The sequence below is a fragment of the Erithacus rubecula genome, assembly GCF_903797595.1.
Source record: "Erithacus rubecula genome assembly, chromosome: 2".
NCBI classification, from domain to species: domain Eukaryota; kingdom Metazoa; phylum Chordata; class Aves; order Passeriformes; family Muscicapidae; genus Erithacus; species Erithacus rubecula.
The window spans coordinates 26857091-26866903 of record NC_136685.1 but is presented as its reverse complement, the minus strand read 5'-3'; the positions used below and the strand labels follow the sequence as shown (position 1 = coordinate 26866903).

Sequence of the window (9813 nt, the reverse complement as noted above, 5' to 3'; positions counted from 1 at the left end):
CTGATTATTAGAAACTTTGATCTGTATTATTCCCTCTCCAATAGGAAAGGTAGAATATAGCTACAACTAACACCTGAGTTTTTAAGCAGTTAATAACATTTAACTTAATTGACCCAAGAAGATTTTGGATTTTAGGTCTCACACCTCAGGCAAGTACTGTACCATGTAAATGGTGGCCTCTTCTTTCCTTCACAGAGTTTTCAGAGGTAGATCTGCCCTTTCATGTTTTTGGACTTGGTACTCATTCTTCTTTCTCATTTCATCAACACTCTGCATCAGGCAGGCTGAAATATTTAGGAAACTAACTTGATTTTTGCAGGGTTTGGGCTGTGGATTCACAATAGACTTGAGTGTAGCAAGACTGACAAGTACAGGGTTTCAGCACAATTTCTCAGTGATCTGAGTGTTTGTCCAAGACTGATTTCTGTGTTTTCTCCAGCCTCTACCTTTCCAGGATCAGAAGCTTTGACTTTTCAAGATATGAACTGTGCTGTGGTTGATGGCAGGCTTACGTTCCTGTCTCTTGAACCAATATGAAAAAATGCAGAAGAAGAAATATGTTGCACATGGCAGAATACTGCACATCAGAAAAGGCAGAGAAAAGAAAGAACCATTATGCAGTGAAAATAAACCTGTGTTGTAGCAAACAAACTATTAGCAAGTGGTCATTCAAACCACAGCAACTATATTATTTATAAATTATATTAACGAGCTCTTGTTTTAGAATTCACAAATTTTCTTGCCCTTGTGTATATTTTTTTCTTTTAACTACATTTTTTTCTTCAAATAATTAGTTCTGAAATGCAATTTTTAGTTAGTTTCTAGAATTCCACTGATTTCTGTCTTTTTCACAGACTTGAGGGTATCATCATATTGACTGGTTACCTTACAGGTCTAAAAGAACTTTGTTATATTGACATTTTGAACGTATTTTATTATTAAGCAGAAAGGCAGAAAAAGGCTGTGAGATAGAAGCCAACCCATTCTGGAGCTTCATTAGCCCAAATAAATCCTGTTGCGTGCAAATGATATGAGCAACTCAGAGCAATTAGCTTTTCATTTTAACTTGAGTGTTTTAGTGCAGATTGGTAGCTAATCAAGCTGGGAAATTTTAATAGAGTATGAAAAAAAATTGTTTATGAGTAATACTGTAAACAAGCATTGCAGATAGGCCTGTACCTGCTTTAGTGCTGTAATAAAATAAGCAGTGAAATCAGCTTTGCATCCATTTAGGTGTAATTGTACAAATTGCTAGCTAATCAGAGTGAGAAAATTGAGCCACAACTTGGGAGAACAATACTGTTTGCTATTAACTTGGTGCTCAACTATGTATTTAAAGCATTTCAAGATGAAGTATTTTTTTAAAAAATAAACACAGATTTATTTTGTTGTAAAAAGCATGACTGATTCTAAGTTGGTTTCATTAGTGTAATCAAGAAGAAATTCCACTGACATTTGTGAAGTTAATTCAAACATGAACTGATGTAAGCAGTATGAGAATCAGCACCATTTACTTTATTGTTTTCTCCTGTGTTAAGCCATGGACATTTCATTAAAAATTCAAAACTGGTCAAATGCATAAAATTCCCAGAAATAAACAGCTCAGTACATCAAGCCAGCTGCAGTCAGCATTTCAATGGATTTTGACATGCACAACACAGCAGGGACTTAACTGGAACCATGTAAGCCCAGCTCAAAGTCTTTTGGAGTTTTCAACAAGTTCAAAAAAGCTTGAGAATTCATAATATAGGAAAGGATTGGCTTGATGCTTCTTTCCTGTAAATTCTATTTTGTTAAAAGTTTTACATGCTCTAGTGCTGTGCATCAAGTTTTGAACTATCCAGCCTTCTGAAGGCAACCTGATGGTTTTGACTTTTAAGAGATGTGACACAAAATAAAGCTCACACATTTGATCTGTCAAAGACATCTAAATACTACTGTCATTTACTCATCCCATAGTAGTGCTTTTGGAAGGTTCTGCTGCTCTTCTTAAAAATATCTGTGTATGTTATATGTATCTACTTCATAAACAGAAAAAAAACCAAAAAAAACCAAAAAACCAAAAAAGTAAAAAAAAAGAATCTTATAATAATGTATTCATAATGCTCAAATGAACTTCAGAAGGTCATCTAATATTTTAAATATCCCAGACAGGAGCAAAGTTTCCTCAATTATTTCCAACAGATGTTAGTTCAGGTCACAAGGAAAAAAAAAAGTGATCCAGTACCACAGTCTCATAGAAAGCTTCACTACTATTACCATGAAACACTTTTTTCTTAATGTAAATTTATACATTTTTGAGACTGAAGCCAATTGTTATTTATGCTATCCCCTGAGGTAAAAAATTAAATATTCCTTTCTTTCCAACAGCAGCCTTTTATGTTTTTCAGGACTCTCTCTATCAACCTCAGTCTTCTTCTGGCTAAGCAATTCCATTTTTTTTTCAATTTTTTCTCATATGTCATGCTTTCTAGACTTCATATAGACCAATATTCTAGACCAAGAATTCTCATTGCTCTCCACTATACTCTGCACCTAATGTTTCTGCCTTGGGGCCTTAGAGGTAATAGAGGGAAAATATATGAAATGCATCTTACAGAAAATGCCACTTTCTCTATATCTATGATAATCTCTGGTGGTTGGGTTTTTTGTTTGTTTGTTTTGTTTTGGTTTGGTTCTGTTTGGTTGATTTTATTTGGATTTTCTCTTGTTTGTTTATTTTTTTAATTGTTTTGGGTGGGTTTTTTTGGTTTTTTTTTGTTTGTTTGTTTGTTAGAGTTTCTCTGGCAGCATTTTGACTCATGTTCAGGTCATGATCTACTACAACCTCTACATGGTTTTTTACAGAACTGTTAACTAGTCAGATGAATTTGAAACAAGTTTATGCAAAAAATTAATCACTTGGAACTTGCTTGTGTTTAATTTCATGAATTGTTTAAATTTTCAATATAATTTTTAATTTTCCCTCAATCCAGGAACATACTGGCTACCCATGTTGTCTTAAATTCTGTGGAATGATTAATAAGAACAGTCTGCATTTACTCTACTAGATTACTGGTGAAAATATTAACTGATACCTCACTCAAGACAAGAGCAATTTAACTTGACAGAGGAAACATATTGAAACACATAGGTTTTCTTAATACACACATGAAGAAAGATGTATAAGTGTGTATGTATATTTAAAAAAGTTCCTTTCAGGTTTTATACATGAAAATACAAGGATAAAATTCAATACAAGGATAATTAGGAAAGAACAGAAATACAGGTTGAATTGTGCCTAAGTTTCCTCACTATTTGGATACTTAGTTAAGATTTAGTAAGTCTGACCTTAGGTTACTCACTTACCTCTTCACAATCGCCCCTTCCATTTCATTACTGCCATATTCTAAATTACTTCAACGCCCATTTCAATCTAAGAAATCTGCAGGGAGAAATGCAGTAACAAGGATTGTGTAACACTGTGACATCTGCATTATTGTAACAGGCAAAAAGTTGTTAATAAGAACTACCTAATGATTGGCAATGGAATAATAGATCAGTAATTGTACAGCCTTGGGGTAAGTCAGACAGAACAAAAAAAAAAAAAAAAAAAAGAAAAAAAAAGGAAGAGAAGGCTGCTGTCAGTAATCAGACGCCATCACAATTCTTTAATTATGTTGTGGGCATCATTTTAAACCCAGACTATAGACATGCCTTATCAGCTTTGCTTTGTAGTTGCCCATCTATATAATCCTAGTCTGTAATTTTTTCACAAGAAGTCACTCTTTAAACCCAAATTGAATCCCCAATTTATATAAATATATATTTATATAAAATTATATTTTTACCAAAAAGAATCAAAGGCTATATTGCCTAAGCAAGGAAGAAAATGGATTGCACAAATACAATAATAACATTTGTCTCCTATAACGGAAAGACAAGTTAGCAGAAATATAATGGGGTCAGTGGATTCCTGTGAATGGCGTAAAAGAGAAATAAGAAATTGGGTTGCATGCTTAAAGATTGGAATACAGTATTCATTACTGGAATTCTTAGCATAATAAGTCTGTGAAATTTTAAGAAGATGATTGTCGTTTTGTAGATCTCCCACAGGACTTGCTTTTTAGGACATTATTTTCCTGCCTTTAGAAATTGTCTTTGTAGAGTGACTGAAATAAAGCTCAAATCAAATTAAAACAGGATCTTTTGAGGGAATATGGGAATGTCTGGGAAAGAATAAGATACAGAGATAATGACATAAATAAAAACCTTTTAAGGTAAAAAACAATTAGAAGCAGAATTTCTGTGGAATCAGATACAACAAGCAGAAGAGGTTTAAAAGATGAAGATTATTCTTTTCAAACTATGATAGTTCAAAATTATGAAATACAAACATATATTCAAATCATTAATAGAAATGATAAAAAATGGAGCTATAAAACAGGGATCTCTTCTGCAAATAGATTGGTTTAATGTAGAATCATCAACATGGTAACATATAAAAATATATAAGCAAACAATACCTGCAGAAGAACTTACACTTCATTGTTTGCAATATGCAAACGAAAAAAGGAAACTGATTAAAATATAAGATTTCATTGTTGAACATATACTTGCGCTGAAAGATTTTTTTGAAATCATTTTAACACCATAAATCAACCCCGGAAAGTAAAACTTGTTTTATTGCTTTTCTCAGCAGTTCCTGAATTAGTTACTAGTGCATCATGAAAATAGAGTGTAATGTGTAGTAAATATGAATAAAAATAAGCTTAAATGGCACTCCTATTCACTTCCTTACTGATCCTATATCATTTGATAGTCAGAAGGGCATCCTATGGGAGCCATTAGTCATCAATAGGCTGAGGTAGTCTTAACCAGACTGGATCCCAGAGAATGTTATGAGTTTTCAGATGGAAAACTACCATGTTGTGGTCATGTTGGGAACCTATACCCATTTATCAGTCAAACTGAAGCAGTCTGGAAAAAATAATAGACCAGACCCACCAGGCAATAACGATACCTATGAATGAATGCAGGGCTTCAGAGCCCATGCTTGTTGTTCATAGCCCAGCTCAAATACAAACAGTAATGTCTAGATCATCCTGTGCCACTTGACATGACTGGCAGTTTATGACCTAATATTCTAGATACTCTCCTTTTTGCTTAAACTCTTACTTTCTGTCAATCAACCTCAGTTTCCCTTAGCAGTGACAAAGTGCAAACAGCAACAGAAAATGACCAACTAAGCCAGTTTAAAAAAGTCACCTTCTCCTTTAGAACCCATTAGCACTTGGTCTTGCCCCAGCTATTGTAAAGGGTAATTGAATTGTTTAAACTGCAGCTGGATTGTTTCAGCAGAATTTTCCCCTACTGTCATTATCGAGTGATACTTAACTCCCACAAGGGTAATTTAAAATGAAAGTTTGCCTTTGCTTTGCATAAAACCGAGACCAGTTGCTTTGTAGTGAGTAAATAAACGATGGAGTGCTTTAATCATTGATGTTTTACGCCTGAAAACTGCTACATGAACTGCATAAATACTTCTATGCTCTGCTACATATGTCACTTATATTTTCTACATTGTGTTTAATTAGATTGGCATCTGAGAAGCTAACTCAAATCCATTTATTTTCATCTGGTTGAACCAAACATTGACACTAGATTCTGCCAATACTAAAAAGACTGTGATTATATCCAAGATTAACACTATTACCTTTGCTGAGCATTATCATTTGTCCTCTTAAACTTCTGACTTCTCTCCTGAACTCCACAACTAAATCAAGATAATTTTTATACACCTGAGATTAACAAAATAAGAGTAATTGTTTTCCAAGGTATGTTATTTAGTGGAGAGCATAGATAAGATAGTTAGTAAGATATCCCTATTAGCACTTAATAGGAGGCAACAATGATGGACTATCCATTGATCAGCAAAAGAAAACATACAACACACTTCGACTACTGGGAAGATGGCTTGCAGCAGTTCCTTCTCACAGCTCTTCCTACATTTACTGGCATCATGTATCTTGTTTAGTGATATAATTAATAAAATTAACAACCCCTACTTCTGTGTTTAGTATTTCAATATCAACCCATCAGCTTAGCCAGGTAAAATGATGATACAAAGTGTTTGAGGTCCTGGTATGTCAGATGGAGACAATTTTTGGTATTCAAAAAGATACTTTCAAGAGCTTAATTGTCCCTCTTGATATGTAAACTTCCCAGGGAAACCAAGACCACTAAGAGCAGGGTGTGATTGAATTCAGAGAAAATGGACTCCGGATCCTGTACCCTTGGCTTAAAAGTTATCAGTCAATATTTTTTGTCTATTGGGAAGTCAGCAGGGGGGAAATTTTCTTCTGAAGACAAATCCTTAGCTCAGTAAACTCCTATGCCTTTTGTAAAACCAAGAAAAAATAAGTGTTATATACATTAATTCAGGGATGAAGCCATTGAGTCTGAGCCTATAAATGTTCTCAAACTTGGGTATGAAAGACAGTTTGCTGGAATGTAGAAATCAGAGAGAGAAAGGGTTTATAAGTAAGAAAGAAGAAAGAGTTCAAGAGCCTGGTCTCTAATACATACTTTGTGTCTGGCTGATCAGATGAGAGAATTTAAATTAACCTGCAGAGGGAAATTTCTGTTGCCTTCAGGGTTACATAGCTGCAGTACTGTGGGGTTTCTAGTACTTTGTAATTAGGTACATTTAAATGCTTATTTTTAGAACCCTTAATAGATGTTTTGGATTTTTTTCCTAAGCAGCTGCACACTGTTAAACCATTCCACAGAGTTTTAAATATATGAGGCTGAGAAAAGCTTGGATACAACCAGTGAATACTTGAAAATTAGGTGACATAACTGTCATGCAGTATATGTAGCTCAAAATCCAAGAATAGCAGCTTATTACTCTCTTCTTCAATAGCTACTGACAGTCTCAGTCACAAAAGGGTATGTAAAGTATGAACCCTGGATTGGCACTGAATTGTGGCAGAGGAGTCAGGAATGTTCCTTGAAGCCAAGTAATGGGTACAAAGATGACTGTGGTGGCTCCTCTGCCTAATAGGACATAACAGGAGAGGCAGAAGGCAGTTGTAGCTGCTTAATAAAAGTTTAGCAGAACCTAAAGGAGAGTGTTGGGTTTTGGATCAAAACTTTTTGGAGGATTTTCTATAGGCGTATGAAATTAGATCAATTTTTTTCCAAAGCTGATCTGGTCAACTCTGAGAAAATTTCATAAATATATGTAAGGGAACCCCTGCTGGTAAACAGTGGGGAGCTGCTCTTTTTCCTTAGGGAGCTCATCCAGTTTTAAATTTAACAAAACTGCCTGGCCCTATGTAGTTTTCAGTCCCTTGATGCTACAGTTATATTCGTTAATAAAATAGCTGTAGCTGAAGCAGATGCATACTGCCCCTATAAATGTAGAAGCACACAAAGCAGACTTTAATTGTAACTTCTTTTGAACCTAAACAGGAACACACTAATGTACACAACTGTGTGAACATTTTTTGCATAATAATGTAGTAAAAAGTTACCATTGCTGCTCATGGGCCTTATTGTGCCTGATGCAAACAGTGTGAAGCTCTAGTTCTGGCCTGTGAGGCTGAAGATCAAATTGCTGTGAGAAATGGTTGACATGGACTTGATGCCAGGTGTCTCTTGTTATGATGCATAGTTTAAGTGCCCATTAGTAAGCAAAAAAACCTTGAAAATATGAACACTAGTTGAGGGCAGCATCCCCAGAGCTATTAAAAACATATAGTAAGTGTTCATTGAAAAAATACAACCTCCTGAACTGTGAGAATATTTCTTTTGCTCTAGTAGCAGATGAACAGCAGGATAAAGTGCCACAACCTGGAAAAGTAATATTCCCCAAGGATCAGGCAGGTAGTAGAATGGAGTTGAGGTGGAGGGTGAGAACTCACTAGCCTTATGCAAGATCCAGAATTAGGTGTGGAGAATACATCCACTGAAGATTCACATTACCTTCACCCTGGAGTCTAAGAACATCCAGGGCTGCTGCTGTCAGTGCCAATTAGGTGGCATCAAGTCCTTGATATTGCATTTTTGCAGCTGGAGCCAGCTGTGATTGCTGAGGACTGACTACTTTGAACACAAACTGTTAATTAGAATGAATGATAGTAAGAACTAGGCACTAGCAGGAAGGGTGTTATTAATGACTTCTAGTCCAGGAAAGTTTAAAACTGGACTAATTTATAGTCTTATAAAAACTCACTGTCTTTAATTTTTACTTCTGCATATATTCAGCCATTAAATAGTCTCTGAGAAGGTTCTGTCATATTGATTCCAACAGGCAATACCTTGTGCCAGAGATTGTTCTCAACAGTCAGCTTGGATCCACCTGCTTTGCAGAGGTAGACAACAGAGATCACTGTGGGGACAGGCACAGCGTTCAAATTTAGAATTCAAAACTGCTTCCAGGCTGGGGGAAAAAAAAAAGAGAAGAGAGAATTCCTTAGATATAATCTAAGTTTTTCATGCTAACAAAGAGAATTCAATTGTTTGTTCCATACTTTATGTATTTATTTATGTACCTGACTAGCACTGGGACTAAAATTTCTCAAAATGATTTTCAGTATGCAGCAGTTCTGTTGGGTCAAAGAACTAACCTAAAATTAAAGACCTGCAGTGATGTGACCATATTCCTGAAGAAATATGTGCACCTAAAAAGTTTGCTGGGAGTAAAGTATGAGGTAAAGCTGTTTTCATGTCCATTGTTCTTTGCAAAGTCTCCTCCATGTCTGTTTTTATGCAATGAGTCTGCAAGAGCCTCTGTTGAGGTACTGCTTTGGGATGTTTTAGGAATCTTCTACAATTGGAAGCTAAATTTTTCTAGGAAACAGAGTAGAGAAATAATTCTTAACATCCTTGCTTCTATTTCTGCATGAGAAGTAGTTATAATCCAGTTTGTAAACCAACTTAAAATATGTATGGTATTTCAAGTCTGTATTATGAGATTTTACAAATATGGCAAACACTGCAGCATTTAAGTTAGAAGTATAAAATACAGTTTATGTGGTGTAGTTGCATTGCTGGGTATCAGAGTGGTACCTCACACATCCAGTCAACTTGGATCATTATTTCCTTTATTTCCTTGGGGAGTGAGAAATTTCCCCAGGCACTCTTCTGCAGAGGCAGCTCACTGAACCTGAGGGAAGTTGAATGACAGAGATCTCACATCTTTCACAACAAAGTATTTGAGCTAATGTTGCAAAAGGTTTCAAAGTGGCTTCAAGAAGGCTTTTGGAGTATTTCCCTCAGGCAGTTTCTGCTCTGGCTGTACTAATTTCATCTGCTCAAACATGTTGATTAAAACCCCAAGTGGAGAATCTGGCCCATCGAGAAGTTCCCTTGGGTATTTCCTGCTGTAGATTTATCAAAACTGTACCTAGATAAGGCACTTTAAAATGGTCAATAGAGACTGTTGCAGCAGATGTAGAAATAGTCACACAGGCCAGAATTTTATACATGGGGAAGAGAGTTAAGAGAGATTTTATGCGTAGTTAAGATGGCAAATAACTGGAGCAGCCATGTAGAACCAGAGACCAGCTGGAATTTACAAGCTGAGCAGAATAAAAATTTTGAAAGACTTATGTGATGCAGCTGAAGACACTATTGGTGGGATACATGCAACAGAGATTTCTGTTTCCATCTGAGAGCAACCCACTGTCCTGTTTTTGACTCTCATTCTCCACACATGCAAAAATTGCCTGGTGTGCAGAATACAAAAATTATTAACACTATCTCTTTATGTCTGTGCTACATAGTCCTGATCATCTCACAGCTCATTTCCACATAAAATCTGCCACA

General features: G+C 35.6%; 1 long non-coding RNA gene across 1 annotated transcript; it reads right to left on the bottom strand.

Moving 5' to 3' along the window:
- Positions 1-440: 440 nt before the first annotated feature.
- Positions 441-8427, bottom strand: LOC306798824. The gene is made up of 3 exons (XR_013773474.1): positions 8304-8427; positions 3349-3424; positions 441-577 (listed from the first exon to the last, which is right to left on the bottom strand). It is a non-coding gene; the product is annotated as an uncharacterized lncRNA (long non-coding RNA).
- Positions 8428-9813: the final 1386 nt, after the last annotated feature.